Here is a 12724-nt window from a genome sequence, read left to right on the forward strand (position 1 = left end):
TGGTAAAGGCATGCTAGGGATGCTCCAAAGACACCTTGTTGGTAATAGCACATGCCATATCCCCTCCCCATCACTGGTGACTGAATGACATGCTCTGATCTTAGGTTACTTCTGTGACCCTGGAGGAATTCTATGCCCATTGGAATAGGGACAGGGGTGCGAAAGAAGTGACTAATTTTGATTTTATCCCCTAGGGCTTAACTACAAGATGGTTGGGTGACCTGGAGCATGGAGAGGCAGGAACTACCTGAGTTCATCATGCAGATTGATTCAGTTTTTGATACTCAACATTTTCTCAACTTCCTTAGTTTTCTCTCCCTTGTTATTGAAGGCCTGGAGGGTAGACCAGTAAATTCCTCCCAAAGCTTTTCTTAATAGGGGCTCTGAATTTTATAACTTTCCAAGTAAATTTCCATTGTCCATCAACAGCTCTACTTAGTTTCTACTTCACAGACTATCTTGTCCCTTAGTGAATATCCCATGTAGCTTCCCTCTCTCCTTGCTCTTCCCCTTTATGCTGCTTTTCAGCCTCTATTTGTGTGTTTTTCCCCATTAGACTGTAAGCTCCTTAAGGGCAGAGATCATATTTATTTTTCTCATTTGTATCCTCAACACTTATCACCATATCTGGCACATAATAGGCACTTAATAAACGTTGATGAAACTGAATTGAATTCTCGTTTATTCATGGATCTTCTAATTAATTGCAGCTAGTGAAGTGCATTATTTATCTTAGACTAATTATACCTCTAACTATCATTTGTAATAATACAGGCATGTCCTTGATTTTTTGCTAATATAATCACTACCTAGGTGTGCAGGTAAATACTACTAGTCAGTGACTGGAGCAGTATTTCTGTTGTTCTCTGCTTTGAAGCATAACAGGGTGAAGTCAAAATTACAAGTTTCTCCTTCACCAACACATAGAGAAAGAAGGAAAGAAAGAAAGAGAGGAAGGAAGGATGGATGGAAGGAAGGAAGGAAGCCTGGAAAAAGGTACTATATACTAGGCTAGGCTCAGGGATATAAAGTTCTAAGAGTCATATAGACTCTTTGCTTGGCAAGATGGGAGATTTGGGAAGGAAATGGGTGTGTGTGTAGATCTTTACTCTTGGGCACCTTTGCAGTGGAAAAGCAGTAAGGGTACCCTACTGTCCTAGAGTGCTTACCCACTAGGGACCTTAAAGGTCATTTAGTCTGAGCCTTTCATTTTACAGATCAGGGAACTAAGATTCTAGATTAAGTTTAATGACTTGCCCAAAGTCACACAGAGAGTAATCAGCAGAACTGGGGAGAGGTGAAGGGCTATTGTTTTCATTTTCCCAGAAATGACAGCAATATAAAGGGGAAAAAAGTGATCAATGAAATGTACTTTTGAAAAAAGACAAAGAAACCCTTCTTGCCTTTCTTTCTCCCTGGCATCCCTCTGAACTTAGGTATCTCACTGCTCTCTTTAACCTCCCTTGACCCCTTCCTCTAGCACTCAGCTCACAGCACCTCTTTTGCTCCCATGTCAAAGCCCTGCTGTCCCCCAACAGGGGAACAGGCAGAGGAAAAGTAGCTCACTTCTCTTACAGGATCATGGGATTTTAGAGCTGGAAGAGATCTTAGAGATCTTCCAATATAACCTCCTTCATTTTTTTTTTTAATTTTTTTATTTTTTTAATGTTTAACAATCACTGCCATACAATTGCGATTTTATCCCTCCCCACCCACCCCCCACTACCTCCCTCCCTCCCCACGACTGCATACAATTCTGTATAGATTCTACATATACTTTCCTATTGAGTATATTTTCACTATAGTCATGCTATGTAGTCAGACTAAGATAAATGAAAGAATCCGTATAACAAATCAGAACATGATACACAAACAGATACAGATACACAAACATGATCTGCTACATTATGTGAGTGACTTCCATATTTCTCTCTCTGAGTGTGGAAGGCATTTTGCCTTGAGGTCCACCATTGGGATTTTTTTTTTTTTTCAGAAGTTCTTGTGTTATTACAAAAATCTAAGTCTACCAGAAAAAACTCTCACACACTGTGGTTGTTGCTGTGCATAAAGTTCTCCTGGTTCTGCTCCTTTCACTCAGCATCAGGTCATATAAGTCCTTCCAGGCCTCTCTGAAATCTTCTTGTTCATCATTTCTTATGGCACAATAGTACTCCATTACATTCATATACCATAATTTATTCAGCCATTCCCCTATTGATGGACATCCCCTTGACTTCCAGTTTTTGGCAACTACATAGAGTGCTGCTATAAATATTTTTGTACATGTGGGACCCTTTCCCATTTTTATGATCTCTTGGGGATATAGTCCTAGGAACGATATTGCTGGGTCAAAGGGTATGCACATTTTTGTAGCCCTTTGGGCATAGTTCCAAATTGCTCTCCAGAATGGTTGGATGCGCTCACAGCTCCACCAACAATGAATTAGTGTTCCAACTCTCCCACATCCTCTCCAGCATTTATCATTTTCTTGTTCTGTCATGTTTGCCAATCTTATAGGTGTGATGTGGTACCTCAGAGTTGTTTTGATTTGCATCTCTCTAACCAATAGTGATTTAGAGCATTTTTTCATATGATTATAGATAGCTTTAATTTCTTCCTCTGAAAATTGCCTGTTCATATCCTTTGACCATTTATCAATTGGGGAATGACTTGTATGATTATACATTTGGGTCAGTTCTCTATATATTCTAGAAATGAGGCCTTTATCCCCGAGCTTAGCTGTAAAAATTTTTTCCCAATTTACTACATCCCTCCGGATTTTGGTTCCATTGGGTTTGGTTGTGCAAAAACTTCTCAGTTTAATGTACTCAAAGTTATCCATTTTGCATTTCATAATGCATTCTATCTCTCCTTTAGTAAAGAATTCTTCCCTTCTCCATAGATCTGATAAATACACTATTCCTTGCTTCTCCAGTTTATTCATGGTATCAATCTTTATACCTAAATCATGTACCCATTTGGACTTCCTCCTTCATTTTTTGTTAAAGAAATTCAGTGCAAAAAAGGTGAAATGACTTAGCCAGTATCACATAGGTAGTAAGTAGCAGGGACTGGATTTGATGCTTTACATTAATTTTAATCACTCTTGCTTTTTTTGTTTCCTTTTGGTGGAAAGGAGAGGTGGGGGCAACAAACTAAATACATGCCTTTGTAAACTCCTCACTTTTTAGAATACTGGCATTGTAGGACTGTTTTTGAGTTTCTGTCATATAATTATGTCTCTATTAGAAATGTTGATAGGTGTTATCACTGGGAGAGAACCTTCCCCACCCCATACTCCCTCCAGATGTACATAGTGAGCTAAAGGATCATGGGATTGTACAGTTGGAAGGGACTTCATGAACTATCCAGGACTAACTTCTATATTATTTCTAAAATGTCAAGCAACCAATTAATAAAATATTTATTAAATGACTCCTATGTTCCAGACCTCGTTTGGGGAGGAGGGGGAGCAGACAGAAATGAATCAGTCTCTGATGCTGAGAAGTTTATTTCTCATTAGGAGAGACAGCACATATAGGGGGAAACAAAAAATAAACAAATACAGAATATTTAAGATGGTCGCTTCAGAGGGTCAATCAGCTTTTGTTTGAATACTACAGAACTCAGGACTCCACAGGGAAGCCTGTTCCATTATTGGACACTTCTCTTTGTTAGTGAATTATTCCTTATGAGCCCAAATCTGCCTCCCCCTAACTTCCAACCAGTGGTTCTTTGTTCTGTGACCTGAGACAAAATATTGTAGGGGAAGAAATATTGGCTCTGTAGTAAGGATATCTGACTTTGAATCCTAGATCTGATACTTACTAACTGTGTGACCTTAATGTCTTGACTTTTATGAATCTTCATTTTCTCCTCTGCAAGACAGAAGTGAGGAAAGTATGTTCCATACAATAATACCCTACCAAAATTCAATTACCACTTACTATCTGAAACCCTGCAAAATAAATCCACCGCTTCCATATGACATTGCTACAAACACTTGAAAGCAGCTTTCATATCTCCTTAAAGTCCTCTCTTCTTGAAGTGAAACACTTCCATTTCCTTCACCCATTCCTCATATTCAGGATGAAAGGGGTAAGTGAAGTAGGCAGATGTCTATGAAAAGAGATACTTTTTTTAATGCTGCCTTTTAGAAATGTATCATTTTTCCCTGACAGAAAATTCTACTCTTCACAAAGTGTAAGCATTTATTTTGTGATGAGTTCAAGCCCTGTAGGCCTCTGAAAGCCACCTCCAGCAGAGGCTTGGCCAGCGGAGAATGATATAATAAGACACAGTTTTCACATACAAGACAGCTCAATTTTCAAATCTTCCCTAAGGCCCACATATGTCCGGTCCTAGCTGCTGATATGACATAGTTTCTCAACCTCTTACCATCTTAGTCATCCTTCTTGGAGAATTCTTCAGTTTGTCAGTGTCCGGTTTAATATGTAAATACGATTATCTGTCATTCCAAGTGGGCTCTGTTTGGTGCAAGTAATGTGGGGACCATACCCATTCTCCCTCCTCCTGTCCCCATGAGGTTTTCTATATTTCCTTTGATGCATGATAAACTGCATTTTAAAATCTATCTCGAAAATTTGTCTAAGTCAGGTCAAAAGGACAGAATTATAAAGCTAGAAAATCCTTGTGAATAGGACAGCATACATGAAGTTGCTTGGAGAAAGGAAGCTTAGATTTGTGGAAAGAGTTTTGGATCTAGATTCAAATGCTCGTTCTATCCCTTGGGATCTGTGTGACTTTGAGTAAGTCATTAAACTTCTAAGGGCTTAGTTCCTTCATCTGTAAAATGAAAGAATCAGACTAGATAATCTTTAAGGGCCCTTTTAGATTAACCTCCTGATCCTATGCCCAACTGACCAAGCACCTAGGCAGACTTTCAGGGATGGTAGACCACCTATACTCCTTTTTCACTGCAAAGGTGCCAAAAAGTGAAGTTCTACAGACCCACCTATTTCCTTCCCAAATCTCTCATGTTGCCAAGCGGAGTTGACCTGACTCTTAGAATCCTACATTCCTGGGCCTCTCTCTCATCTCGTCTCGTCTCCTCCCCTCTCCTCCCCTCCCCTCCCCTCCTTTCTCCATTCTCCATTCCCTTTCCTTTCCTTTCCTCCTCCCCTCCCCTCCCCTCCCCTCCTTTCTCCATTCTCCATTCCCTTTCCTTTCCTTTCCTCCTCCCCTCCCCTCCCCTCCCCTCCTTTCTCCATTCTCCATTCCCTTTCCTTTCCTTTCCTTTCCTTTCCTTTCCTTTCCTTTCCTTTCCTTTCCTTTCCTTTCCTTTCCTTTCCTTTCCTTTCCTTTCCTTTCCTTTCCTTTCCTTTCCTTTCCTTTCCTTTCCTTTTCCTTTCCTTTCCTTTCCTTTCCTTTCCTTTCCTTTCCTTTCCTTTCCTTTCCTTTCCTTTTCTCTCCTCTCCTCTCCTCTCCTCTCCTTTCCTTTTCCTTTTCCTCTTCCTTTTCCTTTTCCTTTCCTTTTTCCTTTGCTTTTCCTTTCCATACTGCATCAAGTGAAGCTCTGGCACTGAATGGTTGTCACCACCCTAATTCCTACACATTTGTTCATCCGTAGGGGAAGGAGATATTAAGAAGCTTTTCTCCTGATTGTCTCCCAAACAGAAATAACATCAATACCACCATCACCACCACCACCACCACTACCAATTATAATAATATCATCAGCCCTGAGAACAAATGACCAAAGAATCACAGAGGTTTTTCAACTGCTATTAACTCTAAAAATAGCAAAGAGCTCACACAGGTTATAACAACCACAGTCAACTCTGAAAAAACAAAGAAACAAACAAACCAATGAGTTAACAGTGGTCAAATGCAAAAAGTTTTCTTTATTTCGTAGGAGGAGGGAAACTAGACAAATGTGCTGGGTCCCCCCTAGTAGGAGACCTGTTTTCATGAGGGCAAATTTCAGTATGTATACTAGCGGCCATGTGGTGAGCTGTAGCCCTGATAAGGTGGGGTAACAACAACGAGACAAATGTGATTCATAGCAGGACTTCATGACCAGAATATGGGTACTGCAGGTGCTTGTCTGAGCTTAGGGACCATCTGATGTTAGTGTGGAACAATTCTTGGATTTTGCTGGGTTTGAGATCATCCAGAGGGTGAGTGCAAATGACTGTTGTTATGTTAAGCTCAAGACACAGCTTGCTTGCTGGGTCTCAGCTCCAGAAGACAGGTTGTCTCCTAATAGTAAAAAGACAGGAGTAAAAAGAGAGGAGTGGTCTTGGCACAGGGATCCTGACAATAGGTAATACTTAATGCTTCAAGGTTTGCAAAACACCTTACAAATATTATCTCATTTGGTTCTTACAACAACCTTGTGCAGGTACTATTATCCATATTTTACAAATGAGGAAACTGAGGCAGAGTGAGATTTTTTTTTTTTTTTAAGTGTGTTATCTTGAACCTCATAATGAGTAAATCTCTGAGACAGAATTCAAACTTGGGATTTACTGACTTCAAGTCCACTGCTTTATCCACTATGCTACCCATTTTACCCCTTCTCACCTCTGTGGGATCACAGTGTCATTATTCTCTTTATAATTTGTTACCCCTCCAAAATTCTATTGTAATTTTTCGCCATGTCAAAGGAAAGAAGAAAAATTGAGTCCTCCCCATCTCCTTTTCTTGGTACTCCCTCCTCCCCACTCCTCCCTATTCTCTCATGAATCAATTCAGTGGGTGTAACTGTGGGAAGCCAAGGAAACCCCTCATACTGTGAGTTTCCAAGAACTAATGAATTTGAAGTAGCTCATTACTTTCTTCTAGAGTCTTGGAAAACACTATTGCTCAGCAAATATTTTATAATACATTATTTTATTTTTATTATGTATTATTTATTTGGTTATAATAATATGTTGAAAAGATGCTGGGTTTGAAACCAAAGTTTTGAAACCAAACCAAATTCAAATCCCAGATCTACCTCTTCTTAGTGGTGATATCAACTACCAGATGAGTCATGCAATCTCTGATGTCCTCAGTTTCCTTATCTATGTAATTACAGTGCTGGAACAGAGGATACTTCTAATGTCCTCTAGAGACATCTGATACCATTATTCTATGAGCCTATGATTCTGACAAGCACAAAATTAACTCTGTAGTAGGTTTTTTGCTCCTGTGGGAAGCTGACTCTATTACGTTGTCACGTGAAATTGTCAGGTTTTGTTCTCCAATTGATTATAGGAGGTGCAATGAAAAGCATGCCAGACCTGGAGTCAGGAAGACCTGAGTTCACATACTACCTCAATGCTTATTAGCTCTATAAGCCTGGGCAAGTAACTTAACCTCTGTCTGCCTAACTCCTCTGCAAAATAATAGTACCTACTTCACCCCTGAAGAGAAAATGAGATACTTGCAAAGTGCTCTGCAAATTTTAAAGAGCTGTAAAAATGCTAGTTGTTGTTATTCCTATTAATTGATTTTTAAATTATTCTACCATCTTCTTAATTTCCTGGGAAAACTCATTCTATTCATATTCATGCTTAAATTCTTATGCTTGTTTCCTCCCCCATCAAATTCTATTCTAGTATTTCTTCTCTTTTTCCTCTTCTCTGCTTTAGAAGAAAAATTTTAAAAAGAGAATGAAGTGAACAGTAGGTATCTGTAGTTGATCGCTTAGAATACTTTGATTCCTGTCCTCTCACTTTTCGCCTATCCCTAATGCACATCACCTTTTCTTTCTGCAGCTATAGCGTATTTTGCTGACTCAGTTATACCGTTCTTGTCAAATTTGACTCATCATCCTTTTCTTACCTACTCTTCCACTTAATTAATTGTATTTGTACCATTAAAGTGTTATATAGTTATGCATGTATCTCTCTCTCTCTCTCTCTCTCTCTCTCTCTCTCTCTCTCTCTCTCTCTCTCATCATTAAACTTTCCTTTGCTTGGCTTCTATAAGACTGAGGTTCATGTGCTCCAGTCTTTCCTAGTGTTTGAATAATCGTCTGTGGTACTCACTTCTAAGAAATGGCAAATTCTTTCTTCCTCTCCCCCTAGTGTCTTCTTCTTACTTTTTAAAATATTCAATCCCATCCCTTGTACTTGGTTCCCTCATTGACACTTGGAGATGGTGGGATTCTGAAAGGACAATAATTTCTTCTCTTTTCATAATGTAAATACTTGATTATAGCCTAGCTTCTTCAAGTTATTCAAACTTGTTAACTATCCTCAAGTTTCTGCTAGCTTTCAAAGATAATTCTCAACTCTGGTTTTCTCAGCAGAGATATTTAGATATAATTAATTTTGCTAAAATCCATTTTTCCCTCTTGTAGAATTATACTCAATTTTCTCTTGGGTATAAGTAATTTTCCTTTGCCTTTTGAGATAACCTATTCCAATATTTTCTTTTCTTTCTTAAAGGTGATACATCATAGACTTGTAATATTAAGACCAGGTTCCTTAGCATGTGATCTTTCTCTTTATATAACTATTTACAATATTTTCTTTAACCAAGGAGCTCTTAAACTTCACAATTATGTTTGTAGGTATGTTTTATATAAACATATAAAAACATATTTTTATTTCAAGTGGTAATTTTTGGATTCTCTCAATCTATACTTTGTCTTTTGATTCATTTTGTCTGGATACTTTTATTTTGTCATTTCCTAAGTTATGGTAGTCAGGATTTTTTCTATTTGATCATGATCTTCTGGTGATCTTTAAATTATCTCTCCTTGCCTTGTCTATTTGATCATGATCTTCTGGTGATCTTTAAATTATCTCTCCTTGCCTTGTTTTCCAGATCCATTGTTTGTGATGCAGAAAAATCACACTTTCTTAAGTTTTGCTCTAATACAAGGCTTCCTAACCTGGGGTCCATGGAAAGATTTCAAGGGGTATATGAACTTGGATGGGAAAAAATTAAATATTTTCATTAGCTTCTGCTTGAGATTTAGGATTTTCTTCAAAAGCAAATTTAAGCAAACAACAAAAAAAAACCCAAGGCATTATTCTGAGAAGGTATCTACTAGGCTTCATTAGACTGCCGAAGGAACTCAGCACACATGCAAAAAAGTGAAGAAGCCCTTGCTCGAATATTTGTTATTTCAATCATTCCTTGAATTTTAGGGTTCCATTTATTTCTTTTATTTATTTATTTTTTGATGTTCTACAATCACTATCATAAAACTTAGATTCCCCCCATCCCACCTACCCCCCATCACCCCCCTTTCCCTCCCCAAGACGGCACACAATTCTATATAGGATCTACATATACTTTCCTATTGAATATGTTTTCACTATAGTCGTGCTGTGTAGACGAACTAAAATAAATGGAAGAAATCATATAACAAATCAAAACATAATACACACACATATGTACACACACACACAAACATGATCTGCTACATTCTGCGAATGAATTCCATAGTTCTTTTTCCGAGTGTGGAAGACATTTTGCCTTAGAAGACCATTGGGAATTTTTTTTTTTTAAGTTCTTGCATTGTTACGAAGTTCCAAGTCTACTAGAAAAAACTCGCACACTGTGGTCGTTGCTGTGCAGAGTTCTCCTGGTTCTGCTCCTTTCACTCAGCATCAGGTCATATAAGTCCTTCCAGGCCTCTCTGAAGTCTTCCTGTTCATCATTTCTTATGGCGCAATAGTATTCCATTACATTCATATACCATAATTTATTCAGCCATTCCCCAATTGATGGGCATCCCCTTGATTTCCAGTTTTTGGCAACTGCAAGGGTTCCATTTCTTCCATTCTGCTTTTTCATATTATCTAAAGTTTCTTAGTTACTATTCTAATTAAGCTGCTCCATTCTTTATTATTTGCTTCAGCTCTTTTAGGACTTTAGCCTGTGTTAGAGTCCTTGTGGCCAATCCGTCTTCCGAACTGGTGGTTTAGTTATAGTTATTCTAGAGTTAATTTTGTCCTGGAATTTCTTTTCCCATGAAATTTCTTCAATGTATCAGGCATTTTTCATTGCTTAATCATTTCCTCAGTTACTGTTCATTTTTCCCTATTCTCTGAGGGCTTAACTCCTGAAATTCTTCCTATTTAGAGGTTGAATCACTGTTGATTGTTGTTAAGGGGGGACTGTGCTAAGGTGATGGATGCCCTTGGCAGTTGCCTGCCCCACCTGCAGTTATTTCTAAACTTGCTTTGATTCAGTAGCTACTGGGGTAATTGCCAAGCTAAGTCATTAGTCTGGAGCCTAAAGAGGAGACACTGGGGGAGGAGGAATGTCATAGAGAGTAGATAATGTGGTGCTTTGCTGCTTTAAAAAAAATCATGTGGATTTTACCTTGAGGGAATATCTTTATCCTCTTTTTAATTTTTCCTTGACTTTGTGGGCACATCTTACTATTTTGGGGTTCATGGTGGAGTTTGGTCAAAACTGTTTAGAGTTCAGTATTGACACAGATTCTGTGTTATGGCTTCTCTGAAGGTATTGGTGAATGTGTAATGTCTTCATATCCACGGTTTATTAGTACTGTCCATTGGCACCAAGAAGAACAAATCTAATCCCCCTTTGTGATACTCCTTCAAAATTTCTTTCCTTGTGGCTCCCAAATCACAGTAGTGTCACATGGCCCCTGAGGGCACTTGATTTATGAACCATTAAGTAGTGAAGAAGGAAAGAAATAGATATTTATTAAGTACCTACTATGTGTCAAGAACTGTGCTAAATGCTTTACAAATACTATCTCATTTGATCCTCACTTATAATAACCTAGGGAGGTAAGTGCTATTTGCCAAGCCTAGAGGCCTGTATTGGGCTACCTGAGTCTTTCTTACCTGTCCCAGGTCTTCGGTTGGCCAAACCGGATAAACGTATGAGAGAAAGGACGTTCCAGAGTCAAACAGGGCTTGAGCTTTATTTCAGGGTCCGGGTTACAAATGCAGGGGGATCTTCCTTAGGAGGAAGAGGGGGAGATTTCCTAAGGAGGCTAAGCTTAAGGGATTGGAAGTAGAAGTACAAGCAGGGAGAGAGGGGGAGGGGAGAGAGGAAAGAAAAGAAGCGGAGCCCTACTTTTCTCTTTGGCTCCACACGTGCTAAGAGAGAGCTTTCTGGCTTCCTCAATCCTACTTAATCTTCAGCCACACAGTTTGCATCTCAATACCATGCTGTTAGGTAACTAGGTGTGCTCCAATCCGGGACGACCTCGAGGGCAGGGAGACTCCACCCATCAGGTATCTCTGGGGGAGAGGCGGAAATACCCGAGCTAGCCGAGCTAGCTCAGTCTGACCTTCTCGAACCCCCGCTGTTCATGGAGGGCCTCGTAAGACTCTAAGATTTAGAAGTCCCACTTTTACCCGCCCGAGACCGTCCACACGGAATTGAGCTTCCAGTCCCAACAGCTATTACTATACCCATTTTAAAGTTCAGAAGACTGAGGCAGACAGAAATCTAGTGATCTGCTCAGAGGTCATGGAACTTGTAAGTGTCTAAGGCCAGTTTTGCATTCAGGTCTTCCTGACTCAAGTCTGGGGTTTTATCCAGTGTGACAACTAGATCCCTTTAGAAACAGAAGCCATTAAGAAAGATAACTACATTTCTCCCTTATTCATTCCTATGCTCTTTTATCCATCCCTACCTTTTAATTATGAAACTGAGAAAAGGTTTATATTAGGGGTTTTTAACCTTATTTGTATCATAGACCCCTAATGTAGTCTGGTGAAGTTTGTGAAACTCTACTCAGAATAATACTTTTAAATACACGAAGTACTTAGGGTTATAAAGGAAACCAATTATTTGGAAAGAAAAATGATTTTTTTCCCATTCAAGTTTACAGACTTCCTGAAATCTACTAAATGATTGGGGTCTCCAGATTTAGAACCTCTAGTTCATAAGAAATCTAAATTCTCTGGAAGGGTTTGACAGACTGTAGTCTTTTATTGCCATTATACTAATCCTTTTGGGGGAATTCCTGTGACTTAGTGTTGCTGTTTATGCTTTCTTTCCATTAGTTTTCCCTAAGGGTAGGCTAGATAAGTTCAATGAATAGAGAGTTCCATAAAAGAAAAAAAAAAAAAACAGGCTTCTAATTCCTGCCCCTCCTCATCCTGTTCTCCCAGACTCCATTTTCTTTGAGAATACATCTGGCAAACAAAGAACTGATGCACTTACTTCTCTCCTTTCCACTGCCTCCTCCCCTCTCTCTTTCTTTCCCTCTCCTCACATTTAGATTTCCTATAATTAGAGGGCGTAGGGAGGCAAGAGTGAATGAGATCTACAGAGAGGGATCTGTAAATTCCCATGATATTAGGCCACAAGACTAACAAAACTCCTAGGTGCAGCAAGTTGGAACAGACTAATCCACCTCTTTCCAACCCTACTATATACCTAAGGAAGGAGTCCTTAACGTGGGGTCCCTGAACTTAAAAACATTTTTAATAACTTAATTTCAATATAGTTGCTTTCCTGTATTCTGAGAAGAGGTTCACAGGTTTCATCAGCTGGCCAAAGAAATCTAGTCACAAAAAGAGGTAAGGAAATTCTCCCTTAGAGTTAAAAAATTCCAAGTTAATCAATGTCTATCAGTGCTAGAATCTATTGTGGGATTTCTAAGAGGGAGGGAAAATACTTATTACCTTCCAGGGTTGATGCTTATGTTCATAGTGAGACAGAAGAAGCATTTGAGATTACATAATGCTTTCTTCTATTTCTCCCAAGGATGATAATTATTAATAGCATTGATCTGGTTCTATAGAGGATCTATTCAGGAAATCTGTGA

The sequence above is a fragment of the Notamacropus eugenii genome, chromosome 2, assembly GCF_028372415.1.
Source record: "Notamacropus eugenii isolate mMacEug1 chromosome 2, mMacEug1.pri_v2, whole genome shotgun sequence".
In the NCBI taxonomy this organism is placed as follows: Eukaryota; Metazoa; Chordata; class Mammalia; order Diprotodontia; family Macropodidae; genus Notamacropus; species Notamacropus eugenii.